This window comes from Panthera leo, chromosome B3, assembly GCF_018350215.1.
Source record: "Panthera leo isolate Ple1 chromosome B3, P.leo_Ple1_pat1.1, whole genome shotgun sequence".
In the NCBI taxonomy this organism is placed as follows: domain Eukaryota; kingdom Metazoa; phylum Chordata; class Mammalia; order Carnivora; family Felidae; genus Panthera; species Panthera leo.
In genome coordinates, this window is record NC_056684.1 from 29207731 (window position 1) to 29233070 (window position 25340).

At 39.2% G+C, this 25340-nt stretch overlaps 1 pseudogene; it reads right to left on the bottom strand.

Annotated features, from left to right (window-relative positions):
• Positions 1–17759: 17759 nt before the first annotated feature.
• LOC122221152 lies at positions 17760–18612 on the bottom strand (annotated as a pseudogene).
• Positions 18613–25340: the final 6728 nt, after the last annotated feature.

Below are 25340 nucleotides of genomic sequence, written 5' to 3' on the forward strand. Positions count from 1 at the left end.
TCTTCCACTTTAGGTACCCTTTTATTCTATCTCCAATGCATAGGCATGCTCCTGCCTTGAGGCCTTTGTACATGCTGTTCCTTCTGTCTGGAAAGCTTTTCCTGCAGAGCTTCTACTCTGGCTTGCTCCCACTCTTCAGTCAGGTCTTAGCTTTCTTCAACCACTGATATGTAGCCCCTTCTCCATTTTATCCTTCTTCTAACTATGTTTTGTTTTTCAGGGCAAGGGCTTTGTTCTGTTCACTGCTGTATCCCTTGTATCTAGAACAATATCTGGTACATGTAAATGCTCAATGCATACTTCATGGATGAACAAATGAATAGATGGATGAAGAGTTGAGCCCTTTGTTATGAAGCCTTTTTAGACCTCCCAACCTGCACTTATCTCTCCCTTTTCCTCATCCCTCTGGCTTTGGTTGTCTTTGTTTCTTTGTTTGTTTTTTGTTTGTTTGCTTAAGTAGGCTTTGTGCCCAGTGAGGAACCAAAGGTGAGGCTTGACCTCAAGACCCTGACATCAAGACCTGAGCTGAGATCAAGAGCCGGATGTTTAACCACTGAGCCACCAAGGAGCCCTTGTTTGTTTTGTTTTGTTTTTTCATAACAACTTTATTGAGATATAATTCATGCATCATATAATTCACCCACTAAATTTTTACAAATAAATTATTTTTGGTAAGTTCAGAGTTGTGCAACCATCACCACAGTCAATTTTAGAATGTTTTCATCACCTCAAAAGGAAATCTCACACTCCAGCTGTCACATCCCTATCGCCCTGCCCCTCAAGCCTGAAGCAGCTACTCATCTACTTTCTGATTATGCATTTGCCTATTATGAACATTTTTTAAGTAAATGGAATCATATAATCTGTGGGCTTTTGTGACTAGCTTCTTTCAATTAGCATAACCATTCCAAGGTTCATTGTGTTGTAACATGTATCTTGAAATGGCTGAATAATATTCTTTTATATGGACATACTGCATTTTATTTATTCATTCATCAGTTAATGGATGTTTTGGGGTTTTTTCCCACTTTTTGGCTCTTATGAATAATGCTGCTATAAACATTTGTGTACAAGTTTTTGTCTGGATATGTTTTCACTTCTATAGGATTAGAATTGGCAACATTAAGCCTAGCCATTTAAGGAACTACCAATCTGTTTTCCAAAGTGGCTACACCATGTTACATTTCCACCAGCAGTGTTTGAGTGCTCTCATATCCACATCTCTTTGATTGTACTCCATTGATCTATATATGACTTTGTCATTTTGCCACAATACAAACATTTCACTGTGTTCCTGGGACCAGTTTGAGCCTTAGGTTGTTATTGACCTTAGGGGTTAACTTTTTTTTTTTTAATCTATTTTGAGAGAGGGAGAGAGAGATAGAGCTAGTAGGGGAGAGACAAAGAGACAGAGGGAGAGAGAGAGAATCCCACGCAGTCTCTGCATTGTCAAATGTGGGGCCTCGAGCTAAAGAACCACAAGAACATGACCTGAGCCAAAGTCTGACACTTAACTGACTGAGTCACCCAGGTCCCCTGAGTTAACATTTGATATATGTGACACTCGCTACCTCAACTGAATTGTAAACCCCTTTATGGCAGAGTCTATGTCTTGTACATATTCCCCTTCATTACATGGTGAAGTAACAGGTGTACAGCAGGTGTTGCTTAGGGGAATAAGAACAGAAGTTGACAACAACTATAAAAAGAGAAAGAAAGAAAGAAAGAAAGAAAGAAAGAAAGAAAGAAAGATAAAGAAAGAAAGGAAGGAAGGAAGAAAGAAAGAGAAAAGAAAGAGGAAGGAAGGTTAAAAAGAAAGGAGGGAGGGAGGGAGGAAGGAAATAAAAGGGAAATCAGGACCACAGCAAAAGCTAGAACCTAATCATTTGAATTTTAAATGCAATAATGAAAGGCCAAGCATCAAGAAGCTCATTCTTTTGCTTCTTCTTGAAAAAGTAACTCGTTGTGAGGTTTCTTCATGCAAAGCTGGGTATCTTCTTTACAGCATACATGAGAATTAATTCAAAATAAGCGATAGACCTAAATGTAAGAGCTAAAACTATAAACTTCTTAGAAGAAACTATAAAAGTAAATCATCTTGACCTCAGGTTAGGTAAAGCCTTCTATATATGACACTGAAAGCATGAACAATGAAAGGAAACATTGAAAAATTAGACTTTATCAGTAGACTTTGTACTTCAAAGGACACCATCAGGAAAGTGAAAAGACATTCCACAGAATGGGAGAAAATATTTGTAAATCACATATCTGGTAAGGGATTATATATCCAGAATATATATAAAGAACACTTCCAACCCAATAATAAAAAAGAATGCATTTTTTATAAATGGGCAAAGAATCTGAATAGACTTTTTTCCAGAGAATATATACAAATGTCTTCATGTACCAAAAAGCATATGAAAAAATACTTGGCATCATTAATTATCAAGGAGATGTAAATGAAAACCACAATAGAAGACAGCAGAGAATCCCTTTCTGTGGAGATAAAAGAAATAAAATGTAGTCAGGATAAAATTAAAAATGCTATAACCGAGATGTAATCTAAAATGGATGCCATGATGGCAAGGTTGAACAAAGCAGAGCAGCAAATCAGCGATGTAGACAATAAAATTATGGAGAATAATGAAGAAGAAAAAAGAGGTAAACAAAAGCAAAAGATCACAATACAAGACTTAGAGAACTCAGTGATTTATTAAAAAGGAATAACATCTGAATCATAGGAGTCCCAGAAGATGAAGAGAAAGAAAAGGTGGCTGAAGGTTTATGTGAGCAAATTATAGTGGAAAACTATAGTGGAAAACTTTCCTGTCTGGGGAAGGACACAGACATCAAAATCCAAGAAGCACAGAGAACTTCCATTAGATCCAACAAAAACCAACCATTACCATGGCATATCATAGTCAAATTCACAAAATGCACAGACAAGGAGAGAATTATGAAAGTAGCAAGGGAAAAATTCCTTAACCTATGAGAGAAGACAGAAAAGGTTCACAGACGACCTATCCACAGAAACTTGGCAGGCCAGAAAGGAGTGTGGCAGGATATATTCAACATCCTGAATTGGAAAAATATGCAGCCGAGAATTCTTTATTCAGCAAAGCTGTCATTCAAAACAGAAGGAATGATAAAGAGTTTCCCAGACACACAAAAACGAAAGGAGTTTGTGACCAGTGAACCAGCCCTGCAAGAAATTTTAAGGGGGATTCTTTGAGTGGAGAAAAGATGAAAAAAACAAAAAAGAACAAAAGCAACAAAGACTAGAAAGGACCACAGAATGTCACCAGAAGCACCAACTCTATGGCAACACAATTGCATTAAATTCATATCTTTCAGTACTCACTCAAAATGCCAATGGACTAAATGCTCCAATCAAAAGACATAGGGTATCAGAATGGATAAGAAAACAAGACCCATCTATAGCTGCTTGCAAGAAACTCACTGTAGACCTAAAGATACCTGCAGGTTGAAAGTAAGGGGATGGAGAACCACCAGTCATGAAAATGGTCATCAAAAGAAAGCTGGAGTAGTCATATCAGACAAACTCGATTTTAAAACAAAGACTGCGAAAGGAGATGAATGGGGCATTATATCATAATTAAGGGATCTATCCACCAAGAAGATCTAACAATTATAAATATTTATGCCCCCAATGTGGAGTAGCAAAATATATAAATCAATTAATGACAAGCATAAAGAAACTCTTTGATAATAATACCATAATAATAGGGGACTTCACCCCACTTACAACAATGGACAGATCATCTAAGCAGAAAATCGACAAGGAAACAATGGTGTTGAGTAACACCCTGGACCAGATGGACTTTATATTCAGAACATTTCATTCTAAGGCAGCAGAATACACATTCTTCTCAAATGCACATGGAACATTCTCCAAAATAGATCACATACTGGGTCACAAATCAGCTCTCAACAAGTACAGAAAGATCGAGATCATACCATGCATATTTTCAGACCAGAATGCTATGAAACTCGAAATCAACCACAAGAAAAAATTTGGAAAGACCATGAATACTTGGACATTAAAGAACATCCTACTAAAGAATGAATGGGTTAATCAAGAAATTAAAGATGAATTAAAAAGTACACGGAAGCCAAGGAAAAAGAAAACACGACAGTCCAAAACCTCTGAGAGGCAGCAAAGGTGGTCATAAGAGGGAAGTATATAGCAATCCAGGCCACCCTAAAGAAGGAAGAAAGGTTCAAATACACAACCTAACCTTACACCTAACAGAGCTGGAAACAGAGCAGCAAATAAAGCCCAAAACCTGCAGAAGAAGGGAAATAATAAAGTTACAGAAGAAATTAAATGATATTGAAATTAAAAAAAAAAAAACAACAGAACAACAACAACAACAAAAACCAAGGAGTTGGTTCTTTGAAAGCATTAACAAAATTCATAAACCCCTAGCCAGATTGATAAAAAAGAAAAAGAAAAGGACCCAAATAAATAAAATCATGAATGAAAGAGGAGAGATCACAACTAATGCTACAGAAATGCAAACAATAAGAGAATAGTATGAACAATTATATGCCAACAAACTGGGAAGAAATGGACAAATTCCTAGAAACATATAAACCACCAAAACTGAAGAAATAGAAATAGAAAATTTGAACAGACCCATAACCAATAAAGAAACTTAATCAGAAATCAAATGTCTCCCCAGAAAAAGAGTACAGAGCTAGATGACTTTCTAGGGGAATTCTACCAAACATTTAAAGAAGAGTTAACCCCTATTCTTCTGAAACTGTTCCAAAAACATAGAAATGGAAGGAGAACTTCCAAACTCATTCTACATGGCCAATATTACCTTGATTCCAAAACCTGACAAAGGGTCCACTAAAAAGGAGAATTTCAGACCAATTTCCCTGATGAACACAGATGCAAAAATTTTCAACAAGATACTGGCAAATTGGATCCAACAATACATTAAAAGAATTATTTACCATGACAAGTGGGATTTATTCCTGGGATGCAAGGCTGGTGCAATATCCACAAATCAATCAATGTGATACATCACATTAATAAAAGAAAGGATAAGAACCACATGATCCTTTCAATAGATGCAGAAAAAACATTTGACAAAATATAGCATAGATTTTTTATAAAAACCCTCAAGAAAGTAGCGATAGAAGAAACATACCTCAAGATCAAACAGGCCACATATGAAAGACCCACAACTGATATCATCCTCAATGGGGAAAAACTGAGAGCTTTCCCCCTAGAGCCAGGAACATGACAAGGATATCCACTCTCACCACTGTTGTTCAACATAGTATTGGAAGTCCTAGCCTCAGCACTCAGACAACCAAAAGAAATAAGTATCCAAATCAGCAAGGAGGAAGCCAAACTTTCACTCCTTGCAGATGACGTGATACCCTACATGGAAAACCCAAAAGACCACCAAAAAACTGCTAGAACTGCCACAAATTCAGCAAAAGCACAGGATATAAATTCAATGTACAGAAATCGGTTGCATTTCTATACAGCAATAATGAAGCAGCAGAAAGAGAAATCAAGGAACCAGCCCTCTTCACAATTGTGCCAAAAACCATAAAATACTTAGGAATAAACCTAACCAAAGAGGTGAAAGAGCTATACACTGAGTTATGAGAGAAATTGAAGAAAGTTATGAGAGAAATTGAAGAAGACACAAAGAAATGGAAAAAGATTCCATGCTCCTGGATAGGAAGAACAAATATTGTTAAAATGTCGATACTACCCAAAGCAATCTACATATTCAATTCAATCCCTATCAAAATAACACCAGCATTTTTCACAGAGCTAGAACAACCGTTCTAAAATGTGTATGGAACCAGAAAAGACCCCAAATAGCCAAAGTAAAGTTGAAAGAGAAAATCAAATCTGGAGGCATCACAATTCCAGACTTCAAGCTGTATTTCAAAGCTGGAATCAAGACATTATGGTACTGGCACAAAAACAGAGTAGAGAACTCAGAATGGAACAGAGTAGAGAACTCGGAAACGGATCCACAGCTGTATGGCCAACTAATCTTTGACAAAGCAGGAAAGAATATCCAATAGAAAAAAGGCAGTCTCTTCAGCAAATGGTGTTGGGAAAACTGAACAGCGACATGAAGAAGAATGAACCTGAACCACTTTCTTACACCATACACAAAAATAAACTCAAAATGGTTAAAAGACCTAAATGTAAGACAGGAGGCCATCAAAATCCTAGAGGAGAAAACAGGTAACAACCTCTTTGACCTCGGCTACAGCAACTTCTTACTCAACATGTCTCAGAGGCAAGGGAAACAAAAGCAAAAATGAACTATTGGGACCTCATCAAGATAAAAAGCTTCTGCACAGCAAAGGAAAAATCAGCAAAACTAAAAGGCAACCGACAGAATGGGAGAAGATATTGCAAACGACATATCAAATAAAGGGTTAGTATCCAAAATCTCAACACTCAACACCCAAAAAACAACTTGAGTATCAAACTCAACACCCAAAAAACAACTAATCCAGTGAAGAAATGGACAAAAGGCATGAATAGACACTTTTCCAAAGAAGACATCCAGATGGCCAACTGACACATGAAAAAAATGCTCCACTTCACTCATCATCAGGGAAATACAAATCAAAACCACGAGTTACCACCTCACACCTGTCAGAATGGCTAACATTAATACCTCAGGCAACAACAGATGTTGGCGAGGATGAGGAGAAGAAGGAATCCTTTTGCACTGCAGGTGGGAATGCAAACTGGTGCAACCACACTCTGGGAAACAGTATGGAAGTTCCTCAAAAAATTAAAAATAGAACTATCCTATGACCCAGCAATTGCAACTGCTATGGAACAAAAAATGCTGATTCAAACGGACACATGCACCCCAATGTTTACAGCAGCGCTATCGTCGATAGCAAAAGTATGGAAAGGGCCCAAATATCCCACGGCCGAAGAATGGATAAAAAAAATGTGGTACACACAATGGAATATTACTCAGAGATCAAAAAGAATGAAATCTTGCTATTTGCAGCAACACGGTTGGAATTAGAGTATATTATGCTAAGTGAAATAAATCAGTCAGAAAAAGACAAATAATCATATGATTTCACTCATGTGGAATTTAAGAAACAAAACAGATGAACATTGGGCAAGGGAAGCAAAAATAAGATAAAAACAGAGAAGGATACAAACCTCTAGAATCACTATAATTTAAAAGGCAGATAATAACAATAGTTGAGGAGGATGTGGAAAAACCAGAACCCTCATCCATTGCTGATGGGAACCCTCCTAAATGGTACAGATGGTTTGGGAAACCACCTGACAGTTCCTCAAAATGTTAGACAGAGTTACCAGATGACCTAGCAATTCCACTCCTAGGTGTATGCCCAAGAGCAATGAAAATGTGTGTTTACACAATACCTGTACACAAATATTCATAGCAGCATTATTCATAATAGCCAAAAAGTGCAGACAAAGCATATGGCCATCAACTGATGAAGGGATAAATAAAATGTGATATATTCACACAATAGACCATTATTCATTCATAAGAAAGAATGAAGTAGTGATACATGCTACAGCATGGATGAACCTTGAAAAAGATTATGCTAAGTAAAAAAAGCTAGTCACAAAACACCACATTTGTATGATCTATTTATGGAAATGTCCAGAGTAGGCAAATCTGTAGAGATAAAAAGTAGATGAGTAGGTTGCCTAAGGCCGAGAGGGGAATGAGGAATGGGGAGTGACTGCTAATGGGTATGGACTTCTTTGGGGGGGTAATAAAAATATCTAAGATTGGCTGTGGTGATGGTCCCACAACTCTGAGTACATGAAAACCCATCGAACTGTACACTTTAAATGTGTAAATTGCATAAGCTATAGATACACAACATAGTTACACACACATCACATACACACATCACACATGAGGGTAAAAGATGTTATGATAAGTTCTCCCGTTTGTTTTCTGTTTTAAAAAATCATTTGAAAAAGCCAGTAATTTAATCAATAATTGCATAGGTCTTGTACACACCTCACACACCAACCTCGACCCACCAGTGTTTCAGGACTCCATGAATGAGAATCATTGCTTCACATCTTAATTTAATATGCTTAACACCCCTCAGTCCTCTCTGTATCCATCTATATGGCTCAAATTTGCTGCTCCCCAAAGCTTCCCCAGAACTTCTCTACAGGAGTATTTTAGGGGCAGCAGTCTGGCTAGAAGAAAAAGACATCCAAGGATTTGTCGTGAAGCTGTGTTTGCACAGCAGACCCACTTTTTCACTTAAAATTGGAGGCTGATGGAGATTGGACCCCAGAGTCCTGCTTCTCGGTGGTCCCCTCCTCTGCTTCAATAAGGGCCACATAGAAATGGGCCTATGTTCTTAAAATCTCCTTCATTTTTTCAAGGCTCATCTGTATTCTCAACAAGCAATCATTTTGCTATGACATTAGCTGATTTTCTAAATACAGCACCTGAAAATGGCCCTATGTTTTAGCAGTGTCTGCCAAAACAGGACTTCTTTCTTTGTGCTAAAAATACCTACACATGATTTTAACTATGCCATTTTCAGATTCTCCTTTCAACTCATCTGTTCCTTCCAATGTGTTGTCATTTCTCTACTTGGAAATCACGACCATGAAACCTTGAACGTTAATGGGTTATGCAAACAGGTTCCCTTGGTATATTTTTAATAATCACTGCCCTTATTATTACCAGATGTCAAAAATGATAACAGAGTGATGGACTTTAAAGGTAAGGTTATTTGGGCTAGGGAAATGTGATATTTTTGTTCTCTGAGAGATAGCAGGTGTCTGACCTGGGTTTATATTCACGACATCTTAGACAAGTTCCTTGATTTCACTGACTCTGTATCTTCTTTGATCAGAAGGTGCTGTCATTGCCTTCATCATAGGGTTTTGGTGAGAAATGTGTGGGATTTCATGCTGTAGTAGTTATCTACTGCTGTGTAGAAAGTTACCCTCCACAGTTAGCAGCTTGAAACAACATTTATTATCTTACAGTTTCTGAGGGGTAGGGAATCACCAAATGGCTCAGCTGGGTGGTTCTGGCTCAGACTTTCTCACAAGATTACAAACTATTGGCCATGCCCGTAGTCTCTGAAGAATTATGTAGGGTCGGGGAATCACTTTCAAGTTCACCTGTGTAGCTGTTGGCAGGAGGCTTCATTTCCACACCACAGGGATCTATCCATGTGGCTTTTTCCTAAAGGCAGGGAGCAGTGAGATAGAGATACCAAGATGTAAGCTGAAGTCCTTTATAACCTAAGCTTGGTAGTAACACACCATCATGACTGCCATATTCCACTGGTAAGACTAACCAACCCTGCTACAGTGTGAAAGAGGACTATGCCAGGGTGAAAATAACAGGAGGCAGGTGTCACTGGAGGCCACCGTGGAAGCTGGCTACCACCTAAGAAGGGACACCTGGACACCACGACTTCAACAACCATTTATTGAGCAGTTATATGCAGGCTTTATTATGGGCCCAGGAGGTATAAAATAGGCATAGTCCTCACCCTCAAGAGCTTCCAATTTAGAAGCTCATAGTAAGTGCTTAAGACATATGTTTTCTCCTCATAAGAAACACAAATACTTTATAAAAAGAGATCTTGTTGGGGAGCCTGGATGGTTCAGTCAGTTAAGCATCTGACTCTTGATCTCAGCTCAGGTCTTCGTCTCAGGGTCATGAGTTCAGAGATCTTGCTAATCTTGCTAATATAGACACAATCCAAGTAATTCCCACTTGGGAAAGTTGAGAAACTCTCCCCAAATGTGACAATTACAAGCTGGAAGACTCTGCAAATTTCAGTTTAGAGGCTGAGAATTTATAATAAGAATCCTAGCTGAAGTAAAGACAATATAATCATATGTGAGAAAAAGGTGTAATAAGCAAACTGATGGTATTTATCATCGTTTAAAGGTGGTTATTTTCCAAAAGTATTCTTTCAGACATTAGCTGCATCTATAGGCACACTAATAAAGAAGGTTCTAAAGTCATGGCCTTCTTAATTCCATGTGAAAGCAACTAACATGGGACCTCTCTTTGACAATGACTCATCCACTGTCAATTTTCTTGATGTTTAATATAATGTATACATAGATATGTATAGATTATATAAGAAGGTGACCTTGACTTTCACATCTTCTAGAATGCGCTCTGACCTTCTCCTGGTTTGTCCCAATTAGTGAGCTTTTCCTCTCCTCATACTTGTGCTAAAATATTCAGATTTCAGACTCTTAGAGGAGACATGTATGATTCATGGGATTAATGGCCAAGAAATTTGCCTACATTATCGAATTAGCCATGCATTTTGCCAGTCTTCATAATGCTGAAGTGAAGCTTGAGATTTATACATATATATTGAACTCTTATTCTGAGCATGATAAAACCTGCATATCTTTCCAATATATCCATAGATAGAAATGAATACTAAAAGGTTTGCTGGTGCAGAAGAACCTGCCGGTACCCAAGAGATACAATCTGAAGTCCCACTGGATGACCGTCCTTCCCTGTAATGCCCTGGGCCAGCCTTCAAGGGCACCTGAAGACTCTGTGGTTCAGTAGCTGTTTGCTGAGCCTGAGGTTCTCCACCTGCAGAAGATGGAGGAGAGGAGACTGATACCATCTCTGCTCCCATAGATTTAAGGAAATACACTTGTCCCTTAGTCTCCTCCTTCATGAGAAAGGGTAGGGATTATGTCTGTGTTATTCACAGATGTATTCTCAGTGCTTAGAAAAGGGATTTCAATAAAAAGTGCCCCTTACCCATTTAGCCCACCCCGCCTCCCACAACCCCTCCAGTAACCCTCAGTTTATTCTCCATACTTATGAGTCTCTTCTCTTTTGTCCCCCTCCCTGTTTTTATATTATTTTTGTTTCCCTTCCCTTATGTTCATCTGTTTTGTCTCTTAAAGTCCTCATATGAGTGAAGTCATAGGATTTTTGTCTTTCTCTGGCTGACTAATTTCACTTAGGATAATACCCTCCAGTTCCATCCACGTAGTTGCAAATGGCAAGATTTCATTCTTTTTGATTGCCAAATAATACTCCATTGTACATATATACCACTTCTTCTTTATCCATTCATCCATTGAGGGACATTTGGGTTCTTTCTGTACCTTGGCTATTGTTGATAGTGCTGCTATAAACATGGGGGTGCATGTGTCCCTTCGAAACAGCACATCTGTATCCCTTGGATAAATGCCTAGTAGTACAATTGCTGGGTCGTAGGGTAGTTCTATGTTTAGTTTTTTGAGGAACCTCCATATTGTTTTCCAGAGTGGCTGCACCAGCTTGCATTCCCATGAACAGTGCAAAAGAGATCCTCTTTCCCCGCTTCCTCACCAACATCTGTTGTTGCCTGAGTCGTTAATGTGAGCCATTCTGACAGGTGTGAGGTGGTATCTCATTATGGTTTTGATTTGTATTTCCCTGATGATGAGTGAAGTTGAGCATTTTTTTCATGTGTCAGTTGGCCATCTGGATGTCTTCTTTGGAGAAGTGTCTATTCATGTCTTTTGTCCATTTCTTCACTGGATTATTTGTTTTTTGGCTGTTGAGTTTGATAAGTTCTTTGTAGATTTTGGATACTAACCCTTTATCTGATGTGTCGTTTGCAATATCTTCTCCCATTCTGTTGGTTGCCTTTTAGTTTTGCTGATTGTTTCCTTCACTGTGCAGAAGCTTTTTATCTTGATGAGGTCCCAGTAGTTCATTTTTGCTTTTGTTTCCCTTGCCTCTGGAGACTTGTTGAGTAGGAAGTTGCTGCAGGCAAGATCAAAGAGGTTTTTGCCTGCTTTCTCCTCAAGGATTTTGATGGCTTCCTGTCTTACATTTAGGTCTTTCAACCATTTTGAGTTTATTTTTTTGTATGGTGTAAGAAAGTGGTCCAGGTTCATTCTTCTGCATGTTGCTGTCCAGTTTTCCCAGCACCACTTGCTGAAGAGACTGTCTTGAATCCATTGGATATTCTTTCCTGCTTTGTCAAAGATTAGTTGGCCATAAATTTGTGGGTCCATTTCTGGTTTCTCTATTCTGTTCCATTGATCTGAGTGTCTGTTCTTGGGCCAGTACCATACTGTCTTGAGGATCACAGCTTTGTAGTATAGCTTGAAGTCTGGGATTGTGATGCCTCCTTTGGTTTTCTTTTTCAAGATCGTTTTGGCTATTCGGGGTCTTTTCTGGTGACATACAAATTTTAAGATTATTTGTTCTAGCTTTGTGAAGAATGCTGGTGTTATTTTGATAGGGATTGAATTGAATATGTAGATTGCTTTGGGTATTATCGACATTTTAACAATATTTGTTCTTCCTATCCAGGCGCATGGAATCTTTTTCCATTTTTTTGTGTCTTCAATTTCTTTCATAAGCTCTCTATCGTTTTCAGCATTTAGGTTTTTCACCTCTTTGGTTAGATTTATTCCTAGGTATTTTATGGTTTTTTGTGCAACCGTAAATGGGATCGATTCCTTGATTTCTCTTTCTGTGACTTCATTGTTGGTGTATAGGAATGCAACCGATTCCTGTGTGTTGATTTTATATCCTGCAACTTTGCTGAATTCATGAATCAGTTCTAGCAGTTTTTTGGTGGAATCTTGTGGGTTTTCCATATAGAGTATCATGTCATCTGTGAAGAGTGCAAGTTTGACCTCCTCCTGGCTGATTTGGATGCCTTTTATTTCTTTGTGTTGTCTGATTGCAGAGGCTAAGACTTCCAATACTATGTTGAATAATAGTGGTGAGAGTGGACATCCCTGTCTTGTTCCTGACTTGGGGGGGAAGCTCTCAGTTTTTCCACATTGAGGATGATATTAGCATTGGGTCGTTCATATGTGGCTTTTATGATCTCAAGGTATGATCCTTCTATCCCTACTTTCTTGAGGGTTTTTATCAAGAAAGGATGCTGTATTTTGTCAAATGCTTTCTCTGTATCTCTTGAGAGGATCATATGGTTCTTGATCTTTCTTTTATTGATGTGACAAATCACATTAACTGTTTTGTGGATATTGAACCAGCCCTGCATCCCAGGTATAAATCCCACTTGGTCATGGTGAATAATTTTTTTAATGTATCGTTGGATCCGCTTGGTTAGTATCTTGTTGAGGATTTTTGCATCCATGTTCATCAGGGAAATTGGTCTATAGTTCTCTTTTTTAGTGGAGTCTCTAGTTTTGGAATCAAGGTAATGCTGTCTTCATAGAAAGAGTTTGGAAGTTTTCCTTCCATTTCTATATTTTGGAACAGCTTCAAGAGAATAGGTGTTAACTCTTCCTTAAATGTTTGGTAGAATTCCCCTGGAAAGCCATCTGGCCCTGGACTCTTGTTTTTTGGGAGATTTTTGATTATTGATTTGATTTCCTTAGTGGTTATAGGTCTGTTCAAATTTTCTATTTCTTCCTGTTTCAGTTTTGGTAGTGTATATGTTTCTAGGAATTTGTCCCTTTCTTCCAGATTGCCCATTTTGTTGGCATATAATTGCTCATAATATTCTCTTATTATTGCTTTTATTTCTGCTGTGTTGGTTGTGATCTCTTCTCTTTCATTCTTGGTTTTATTTATTTGGGTCCTTTCCTTTTTTCTTTTTGATCAAATTGGCTAGTGGTTTATCAGTTTTGTTAATTCTTTCAAAGAACCAGCTTCTGGTTTCATTGATCTGTTCTGTTTTTTCGGTTTCGATAGCATTAATTTCTACTCTAATCTTTATTATTTCTTGTCTTCTGGTGGTTTTGGGTTTTACTTGCTGTTCTTTTTCCAGCTCTTTAAGGTGTAAGGTTAGGTTTTGTATCTGAGATCTTTTTTCCTTCTTTAGGAAGACCTGGATTGCTATATCCTTTCCTCTTATGACTGCCTTTGCTGCGTCCCAGAGGTTTTGGGTTGTGGTGTTAGCATTTTCATTGGCTTCCATATACTTCTAAATTTCCTCTTTAACTTCTTTGTTAGCCCATTCATTCTTCAGTAGGATGTTCTTCAGTCTCCAAGTATTTGTTACCTTTCCAAATTTTTTCTTGTGGTTGATTTCGAGGTTCATAGCATTGTGGTCTGAACATATGCACGGTATGATCTCGATCTTTTTGTACTTGCTCAGGGCTGATTTGTGTCCCAGGGTGTGGTCTATTCTGGAGAACGTTCCATGTGCAGTGGAGAAGAATGTATATCCTGCTGCTTTAGGATGAAATGTTCTGAATATATCTGTTAAGTCCATCTGGTCCAGTGTGTCATTCAAAGCCATTGTTTCCTTGTTGATTTTTTGATTAGATGATTTGTCCATTGCTGTGAGTGGGGTGTTGAAGTCTCTTACTGTTATGGTATTACTATCGATGAGTTTCTTTATGTTTGTGATTTATTGATTTATATATTTGGGTTCTCCCACATTTGGCACATAAATGTTTATAATTGTTAGGTCTTCTTGGTGGATACACCCCATGATTATGATATAATGCCCTTCTGCATCTCCTGATACGGTCTTTTTTGAAGTCTAGATTGTCTGATATAAGTGTGGCTACTCCAGCTTGCTTTTGTTGACCATTAGCATGATAGATGGTTCTCCATCCCCTTATTTTCAATCTGAAGGTGTCTTTAGGTCTAAAGTGGGTCTCTTGTAAACAGCATATAGATGGATCTTGTTTTCTTATCCATTCTGTTACCCTAGGTCTTTTCATTGGACCATTGAGTCCACTGACATTTAGAATGAGTACTGAAAGATATGAATTTATTGCCATTGTGATGCTTGCAGAGTTGGAGTTTCTGGTGGTGTTCTCTGGTCCTTTCTAATCTTTGTTGCTTTTGATATATATATATATTTTTTTTTTTTTTTAATCTTTTCTCCCCTCAGAGAGTCCCCCTTAACATTTCTGGCAGGGCTGGTTTAGTGGTCACAAACTCCTTTAATTTTTGTTTGGGAAACTTTTTATCTCTCCTATTTTGAATGACAGCCTTGCTGGATAAAGAATTCTTGGCTGAATATTTTTCTGATTTAACACACTGAATATATCCTGCTACTCCTTTCTGGCCTGCCAAGTTTCTGTGGATAGGTCTGCTGCAAACCTGATCTGTCTTCCCTTGTAGGTTAAGGACCTTCCCTTGCTGCTTTCATGATTCTCTCCTTGCCGAGTATTTTGTGAATTTGACTATGATATGCCTTACTGATGGTTGGTTTTTGTTGAATCTAATGGGAGTCTTCTGTGCTTCTTGGATTTTGATATCTGTGACTTTCCCCGGGTTAGGAAAGTTTTCTGTTCTGATTTGCTCACATAAACCTTCTACCCCTACTTCTCTCTCTTCCTCTTCTGGCACCCCTATGATTCTGAGGTTGTTCCTTTTTAATGAGTCACTGATTTCTCTAATTCTTAAATCATGCTCTTTTGCCTTAATCTCCCTCCTTTTTTCTGCTTGGTTATTCTCCATAAGTTTGTCCTCTATATCACTGATTCTCTGTTCTGCCTCATCCATCCTTGCTGCCGCAGCATCCATTCGTGATTGCACCTCAGTTATAGCCTTTTTTATTTCATCCTGACTAGTTTTTACTTCCTTTATCTCTGCAGAAAGGGATTCTAATCTATTTTTGACTCCAGCTAGTATTCTTAATTTTTTCTTTTTAACGTTTATTTATTTTTGAGACAGAGAGAGACAGAGCATGAATGGGGGAGGGTCAGAGAGAGGGAGACACAGAATCTGAAACAGGCTCCGGGCTCTGAGCTGTCAGCACAGGGGCCCGATGCGGGGCTCAAACTCAAGGACTGCGAGATCGTGACCTGAGCCGAAGTCGGCGCTCAACTGACTGAGCCACCCAGGCGCCCCTCCAGCAAGTATTCTTATTATTGTGATTCTAAATTCTGGTTCAGACATCTTGCTTGTATATGTGTCGGTTAAGTCCCTGGCTGTCATTTCTTCGTGCTCTTTCTTTTGGGGTGAATTCCTTTGTTTTGTCATTTTTGAAGGGAGAAAAAGAATTAATGAGGTAGAAAACTTAAAATTAAAAAATATTTAAATTAAAAAATATTAAAATTTAAAAATTAAACACACACACACACACAAATCTAATAAATGTTGCTAGATCCTAGGTGTGTTTTGGTCTGGGTGTTGAAAGTGGTTTGACAGATTAGAGAAAAAAAGGTGGGGGGAGAAAAAAAGGAAATCATTTGAGAATTTGAAAAAATGAATATACTGAAGTAGACTAAAATGAGATGATGGGAGTAAAATAGAATTTGAAAAACTATACACAAAAGTAAAGAATATAGTAGAAAAAAATTAAAGAAAAATATTTTTAATAAAAATTAAAAATAAAAATGAATTTTTTCTTTTTCTGTATTCAAGTAAAAGCAAAGAAACAAAAAAGAGAAAAAAGATTTAAAAAAGAAAAAAGAAAATCGTTTGAAAATTTGAAAAAATGAATACACTGTAGTAGACTAAAATAAAATGATGGAAGTAAAATAGAATTTGAAAAAATTTACATAAAAGCAAAAAATATAGTAAAAAATTAAAGAAAAATATTTTTAATAGAAATTGAAAGTAAAAATGAAGTTTTTCTCTTTCTTCATTCAAGAAAAAGAAAAGAAACAAAAGAGAAAAAAAGAAAAAGAAAAAAGGAAATAGTTTGAAAATTTGAAAAGGTGAATACACTGAAGTAGATTAAAATAAAATGATGGAACTAAAACAGAATTTGAAAAAATTTACACAAAAGTAAAAATATAGTAATAAAAATTAAAGAAAAATATTTTTAATAAAAATTGAAAATAAAAATGAATTTTTTCTCTTTCTGCTGAATTCTGTGGTTCAGGTTGTGCAGATTGTTGTGTTAACCCTCCAATCAGTTTTTTAGGTGTGTAAGATGGTTTAGTGTTGGTCTGGCTGTATTTCATGGATGCAAGACACACAAAAAGCTTCCATGCTGTTCCACCATCTTGGCTCCTCCCCATGCTTTGATCTGCTTTTCATTCATTATTCATGTGGTGGGTACACTTTAAGGTAATCCCCAAAGATCTAAACCCTGTATAATCCCCTCCCCCTTGAATGGCTGTAACTTTTTTCTAACAACTATAGCAAAAATGAAAGGATTTTGCAGATGTAAGTGAAGTTCTAATCAGTTGACTTTGTGTTCATCAAAAGTAGGTGGGCCTTACTCAATTAGGTGAACCCTTTAAAAGGGCTGCCTGAAGATGGAGACTCAACAGATTCTCTCTTGATCTCATTCTCTTGCTCTCTTGCTTAGTCTCTCTCTCTCTCTCTTGTTGTGCTACTGACTTTGAAGAAGCAAGCTATCATGAAGTAAAGTTGCAAGTAAATGAATTCTACCACCAGTCTGGGAGCCTGGAAGCATATCCTTCCCTATGTGTGGCACAGCCCAGCCAACACATTCATTTCAGTCTTGTAAGACCCCAAGCAGAGAACCTAGTTAAGCCATGCCCAGAATTTTGAGTTATGGAAACAGGGATATAATAAATGGGTGTTATTTTAAGCTACTGAATTTGTACTGAGACAATAATTTTTCCATGTATAATTGATTATGATTTTTTCTTCTTTGTAGCCCATTTTTTTGTTAGCATTCTTGTTTTGAAGAATGACTTAATTACTTAAGTCATCAATACATTAAGGCTTTCTCTGTAAGGGTACCATCCCACTTGTCATAAATAATAAACATTCATTGCATTTTTTGGTAAGAGAAGTAAACATTTAGGTTCTTGTTTCACAAACAAAGTTGGCTCAATTGGTTGTTTTGGGTGATCAGTCAAAGAGACAAAATCCCAGATCTTCATTGGATTCTTCTTACTCTTCTGTTGCTTCAACTTTGGCTGGGGCTGTGGCCACAGGGGCAGCAGCCACAAATGCAGATGGATTAACCAAGAAGGCCTCGACATTTTCAGCAAGTGGGAAGGTATAATCAGTCTCCATAGACAAAGCCAGGACCCATTTGCATCCACTGATGATAGAATGGGGCGCTGATGCAACAGTTGGGTAACCTATCTATAGACATATGCTGGTAACATTGAGGACAACCTCCAGGAAGCGGGAATGCAGTTTCCTCTGTGATGTCAAACACTTCAAAGGTTGCCATTGTCAAACACCTGCTGGATGATCTGCCCAAAGGAGAAGGGGGAGATTTTCAGCATATTCAGCAGTGTGGCTTTGCTGGCTCCCACCTTGTGTCCAGTCTTAATCAGCTGCATTTTAGTGGTGCTCTGGGAGATTTTAGTGGTGATGCCTAAAGCCTGAAAGAAGGAGGTCTTCTCGGGCCATGGCACCAGCATGGGTGGCAGCTGGCACCTTACTGGTCAGCAGAACGTCCTGTTCTCAGTGAGGTCCTCCTTGGTGACACAAAACCCATAATCCCCCCAGATATGAGGCAACAGTTTCTCCTAGAGCTGGGTTGTTCTCCAGATGCCCTCGGATGGCCTTGCACATCACAGTGTTCTTGCCCATCAGCACCACAGCCTGCCCATTGAGGGATATGCGGATCTGCTGCATTGCTTGGAATCTATGTTGTCTGCTCCCACAATGAAGCATTTTGGATGGTCTTAAGTTGGGTTATCTTAAGGAAGTAGTTGGACTTTCAGGTCACTCTGTCTTCCTTGGGCATCATGGTAGTTCATCAGGGATTTCTATGCAGGGTTTAAAGACCATGTCACCCTTGTGAGGATGCCTGGAAAGAACAACAATCATTGCAGTATTATGTGGTCAAATCCATTGGTCTTTCCCACCTGGACTCTACCTTTGTTGTGCCACTAGGAAGGCCCATCCTCATCCCAAGGTTACAGGAAGAGTCACATATATTTTAGTCTAGTATCTTTGTGTTTTTGCCATTACATTTAAATTTTTAATCCATCTGAAGAAGGTTCTGGTAAATGATGTGGTGCAGAGAGGTCTGACTTAATTTTTTTCAAATGTACCAATAATATATACTGAAAATTGTTTGCCTTTCTCCTGAATCATATCAAACCAAAAGTTTGATTTTGGTCTTTTCAATACGTTATATTAAATCTGCCTGCTATCTCTGAGGCACCTAGGTGGCTCAGTAGGTTAAGCGTCTGACTTCAGCTCAGGTCATGATCTCCCCACTCGTGGGTTTGAGTCCCATTGTCAGCCTCTGTGCTAACAGCTCAGAGCCTGGATCCTGCTTCAGATTCTGTGTCTCCCTCTCTCTCTCTGCCCCTCTCCTACTCATGCTCTGTCCTTTTCTCTCAAAAATAAGTAAACATTAATTTTTTTTAATCTGCCAAGTTCTGCTTTAATATAAAACTGTTTTCATTATTAGAACTTTATAATGCATTTGAATATCTAGTAGGGAGAAACACCCCTCGTTTCTCTTCTTTCATAAACTTTCCTCACTATTCTCACACACTTCTTTTTTCATTTTATCTTTAGAATTATTACGTCAAATTCCATTGGCAATTTAATTATATTTGTGGCATGCCAAATTACATTTATAGATTTATACATTTATAGATTAATTGGAGCAAAATTGACATCATATAAATAATGGTATACTGGACCATATTTTGGTACTCTATGTGTTTTGGTTTTTTGTTTTTTTTTTCCACCTGGCCCTAGTCAAGAAAGTTTTCTTCACATAGACTTTTTACATTTCCTGTTGACTTAGCACCAGGGTTTTAAACATTTTCATGTAAAATATATTAATTGTAGGGGTGCCTGGGTGGCTCAGTTGGTTAAGCGTCTGACTCTTGATTCCAGCTCAGGTCATGACCTCGGGGTCATGAAATCTAACCCCACATCGGGCTCCATGCTTGGTGTGGAGCCTGCTTAAGATTCTCTCTCCTTCAAAAGACCTCTCTGACCTCAGCCATAGCAATCTCTTACTCGACACATCCCCAAAGGCAAAGGAATTAAAAGCAAAAGTGAATTACTGGGACCTTATGAAGATAAAAAGCTTCTGCACAGCAAAGGAAACAACCAACAAAACTAAAAGGCAACCAACGGAATGGGAAAAGATATTTGCAAATGACATATCGGACAAAGGGCTAGTATCCAAAATCTATAAAGAGCTCACCAAACTCCACACCCGAAAAACAAATAACCCAGTGAAGAAATGGGCAGAAAACATGAATAGACACTTCTCTAAAGAAGACATCCGGATGGCCAACAGGCACATGAAAAGATGTTCAACGTCGCTCCTTATCAGGGAAATACAAATCAAAACCACACTCAGATATCACCTCACGCCAGTCAGAGTGGCCAAAATGAACAAATCAGGAGACTATAGATGCTGGAGAGGATGTGGAGAAACGGGAACCCTCTTGCACTGTTGGTGGGAATGCAAATTGGTGCAGCCGCTCTGGAAAGCAGTGTGGAGGTTCCTCAGAAAATTAAAAATAGACCTACCCTATGACCCAGCAATAGCACTGCTAGGAATTTATCCAAGGGATACAGGAGTACTGATGCATAGGGGCACTTGTACCCCAATGTTTATAGCAGCACTCTCAACAATAGCCAAATTATGGAAAGAGCCTAAATGTCCATCAACTGATGAATGGATAAAGAAATTGTGGTTTATATACACAATGGAATACTACGTGGCAATGAGAAAGAATGAAATATGGCCTTTTGTAGCAACGTGGATGGAACTGGAGAGTGTGATGCTAAGTGAAATAAGCCATACAGAGAAAGACAGATACCATATGGTTTCACTCTTATGTGGATCCTGAGAAACGTAACAGAAACCCATGGGGGAGGGGAAGAAAAAAAAAAAAAAAGAGGTTAGAGTGGGAGAGAGCCAAAGCATAAGAGACCGTTAAAAACTGAGAACAAACTGAGGGTTGATGGGGGGTGGGAGGGAGGGTAGGGTAGGTGATGGGTATTGAGGAGGGCACCTTTTGGGATGAGCACTGGGGGTTGTATGGAAACCAATTTGACAATAAATTTCATATATTAAAAAAAAAAAGATTCTCTCTCCTTCATTCTCTACCCCTCTCTCAAAAAAATTAATTGTAGTATATTTTTATAATTGTTTATTGCTAGGTTATAGGAAAGATATTTATTTACTTAATTATGCAACCATAAGTTAGCAAAAGTTTGGTGAAAATCATTGAAAGCATTCTATAAGAATCAATTGGCTATATGGAATTTACAGTACAGCGTATTGCATATTTTATTATTATTTGTAAATCTTTGCTATACTTCTTTGTATAAATAAATTTATAATACTCATATATGTATATGTACAAGTTCTTTCCTAGAGAGCCAGTTTTTTAAAATATTTATTTATTTTTGGGAGTGCACAGGCAGGAGAGGGGCACAGAGAGTGGGGACAGAGGCTGTCTGCTGACAGGCTGATAGCAGAAAGCCCTATGTGGGACTTGAACTAATGAACTGAGAGATCATGACCTGAGCCAAACTTGGACACTCAACTGAGTGAGCCACCCAGGTGCTCCTAGAGAGCCAGTTCTGCTTAAACATTTATCAGCACACCAGTGGTGGTGTGTATGTGCCTGTACTAGTTAGTCTAAGCCAACAAAGGAGTCTGACTCTTTATCAGTTATTGGATCAGGAATAGGCATATCTAAGCCAGTTTGGGTCAAACAGAAAATGGGTTTTCTGGGAGATTCTTAAAAGAAGCTTCCTTGACCTTTGGTGAGAGCCCCAGAAAGCCAGCTTCTCCTGCTGGTCACAGACAAGGAGGTATATGGTCCCAGGTGTTTTGGCAGCCATTCTGTGACCATAAGAACTATCCCTAGGATGGAGCTGAGTCTCTTGACACTAGAGCAGGGAAACAGAAAAAAACCTGCTGATGACACCTTTGAAGCCCGGGGTCATCCAACTGTACAGTCTGCCCTACCTCTGTGCTTGTTGTTTGAGCCTGCTCATTTCCTGTTTATGGTATTACTTTTAACTGGGCTTTCTATTAGCCCAAAGCACCCTGCTGATACACGAGGAATGAAGGAGATGAATAAAGTACCATCCATAGCACATAGTAACTGTTCAATAAATAATAGTATCTCCCCTTCCCTCCACCCAGACCATCCTTCCTTGTACCCAGTGTTCATGTGCATGCCAGCTTTTGCCCCCAGCACTTTCCCTCCTCACTCACAGGCTACAGTGGAAGCTTTCTCTCCTTTACAGACCCAGCTCAAATCCCACCACTTTCATGAAACTTGCCTAGCTCAGAAGGAATTCTGCTTTATGCTCAGCTTGAATGAGCCTCACATACTGCTTTCTGTGGATGCTTGTGCTTTCCCGAGTCTGGGTCTCTCTTCTCAGCTACAGCAAAATCCTTTTGGGCCAAGACCATTCTGTATGCAACAGTTGGCCTCCTCTATAGTCTGGTTCAACCTCTGGTTCCTTGTAATGTTCAGTCAGTACTTGATGATGAGCCTACTGGCCTATAATCTTTTCTCTCCCTTGCTTTTTACAAGCTATGGGCTTCAGGATTCAGCTGAATGAGATTCCTACGATAGCAAGAGGAATGTTATTTTGTTTTGAAGGTCTTTACAAGTATAAGGCATGTCTAAAGTGGCTATAAATAATTTATATTGCCCATAACTCAAGCTGATCAAAATAGACCTCATCACCGTGATGCGGCAAAATCTGGTACAAGCTGCTTTGCTGCTGCCTCCAAACCAATTACACATTTGGAGCAGATGAAAATCTGACTGGATTCCCTCCTGAATCGGATTAATGCCCCATCCACAATCACATTAATCACAATCTGTCCATGATTAGACATCAGATAATCCCATTGGACAAGAGGTGACAACCCAGATTCTATTATCTCATTTTTTATCTATTTTTGGAATTTGCTGGTAACTCTAGCCTTCAGAAGATGTTTTCCAGTGAAAGAGGATCCTATCTGTGTTCTTTTGAAAAATCGTTGCTGGATGGGCTTTGACAATAGCCAAATATTTGGTGTCATTTATAATTCCTAGTTTATTTTAAGGTGACAAAGAGACAAAATAGGACATAAGTCTGTGGTCTTTGAAAAGTCTGTGGTCTGAGAAAAACACACATGTATTTAGCGTCTTATGAATGTGTGTTGGAGAGAATAAAAGACATCCTTCAAAACCTTTAAAGGTTATGACAATAGCTTTGTGAAGAGGCATCCTCACATTTGAGGGCATACAATAAATGATTATCCATTTGTTTTAGTATCATAAAAGGCGAGCATCTATGATTGGTAAGGGGGCTGGAAGTGGGTCCCAAAGTCTGCAAAACCTAAACACCCACATCTATGCAGTGGGAGGAGCCTATTACAATATTCAGTTTTCCTCCTGGGGAAATAAAATGAAAAATAGGCATCACTAGAGTTCCAGTCAAGCAGATAGCTGGCACTTCCTCTAATTTGAATCTAGAAATACTGCTAAAGGAAAATGCTAGGACCACATGAGTCAGGGCAAATATGATTCTATGCCTACATTCGCTGACTTCAGGGCACTGGCCCAGAATAGCACAGCAGAAAAAACGTGAAGTCTACTCCCACCCCAGGAAGATACAATTCGCAATATAGGATTGTTCCCTATGATGCTGGTCTGGATCTGAACCCAGATATATTTTTTCAATATCTTTAGCAAGTAAGTTACAAGGCAGTGATATTCTTTTCCACTTTCCTCAGGATTACATATAGAGATCCTTCCCGTTGCCCCATGTAAATGGTTGAGATTGATTGGTCACTATCCACCCCTCTTCCAAATCAGGCTTTCTCCTAGCCTGTCCGTTTCTAAGGAGAGAGAGGGGCTGGCCCAAAGTCCACAAGCACATCTTCTTCCTTCACCTCCTCCCACACCTTCCTGACTTCTGTCCCATTTATTTCCTGCCTTGCTTGATTCATCCATGTGTTCATCTTTCCACAGAACAGCTATGTTCATGCCATTTCCCCATCTGAATCTCTTCACACTACATCAGGATCACAGTTCTCCTTCGCCGAAAGAATGCCATCAGAATTCCTCAGCCTGGCATTTGAGGCTTCCTGCAGTCTAACCCAAACTTCTCTTTCAGTCTTTTGTCATCTGTCTCCTCTGTGACAGCCCAGCTACCTGGACCTGCTGTGGATGGTGTGCGCCACTGCCCACATCATTCCTGACTCCAGGTTCACATTTCCCCCAAAATGCACATGACTTACACACCTCCTTCCTCTCTCTGCAAAACTGTTCCCTCTTCCTTTCTCCTTTTTGGTCTGGAAGAATCATACTCATCCTACAGGGCTCAGATGAGATGCCATGGGCTCCAGGAAGACTTTCCAACCATTCTATTCTAGGTCCCTCCTTTGTGTTCCTGTTATAGTCTAGGTCACGGTGCTGACCCCTAGTCAAAGGTAAACAAAGCCGGACACTAGGTACAGTGGCAAGGACTGATTTTAGTCAGAAATATAGTATAGTAACAGGGCAGAGTCCCATGTGCACTGAACTCAACTTTGACTTGTACAGAGGTGACTGGCTGTTTTAAAGGGAGAATGAGGGAATAGGGAGGGGAGGGGACGGGGGTTCAGGAGAGTCAGAGAAGTGAAAAAGTACAAAAAGCAGGAAGTAGGGGTTGGTTCAGGAGAAACCCATGTGGGTTTGCTAACTGCTTATCCAAGGTAGGTTCTTCCCTCCCAAAGAGGCTGGGAGACAAAGGTCCTATCTTCAGATGTTGACAGAAACAAACAGTAAATTCTCTTGACAGCCTTGAGTTTTCTTAGGAAGGCATTTAGGGAGTGTGTGTGTGGGGGGCCGGTAGGGTGGTCCTGTGGATATAACCTTGAGCTGTCAGAAACCATGTCAGTGTTTTGTTCAAGGTGGAGACCTAGTCGAAAAAGGGCTCAGAGGAGCCCACCTGGAGTTTGGTCAAAGGAGAGACTCTTTGTCACTTACCATTATCTTCCTCTCTTTTCTACCTGTTATCTGTTTCAGTGAAGCACACCCTGTCCATCCAGGGCCCCAGCCTGAAGCCTGGCCCATTTGCAAAAGGCTGGCCTCACTGCAAAACCACCATCTGATCCTGCTTTGGTGAATCTATTTCCCTTTGGAGCTCAGTCTCTCCCTCTTTCCTTCCCTTCTTTTCTTTCTCATTTTACCCACTACCTGGATCTCAGTAAGGGAAGGGATTCGCTCTAAGTGACTAGAAGGGAGGCCCCATGAGGATGTGGGCCGGCGGAAGACGGGAACACCAGTGTGCTGGGCCAGACTGCTCAGAAGCACTCCCAGGCCATGCCAAGGTGGCGAGGGTTCCCCCTTCTGGAAAGATAGGAAATATGCAACTTTTCCCCAAACTGCCAAGCACAACTCCTTCCCCTGGCCTTCTCCCTGAAAATCTAGAGCTGGTGGTTCTCCCTGCAGCTGCCTTCAGGGTGTGATTTGGAAAGAAACAAAGCTCCCTTAT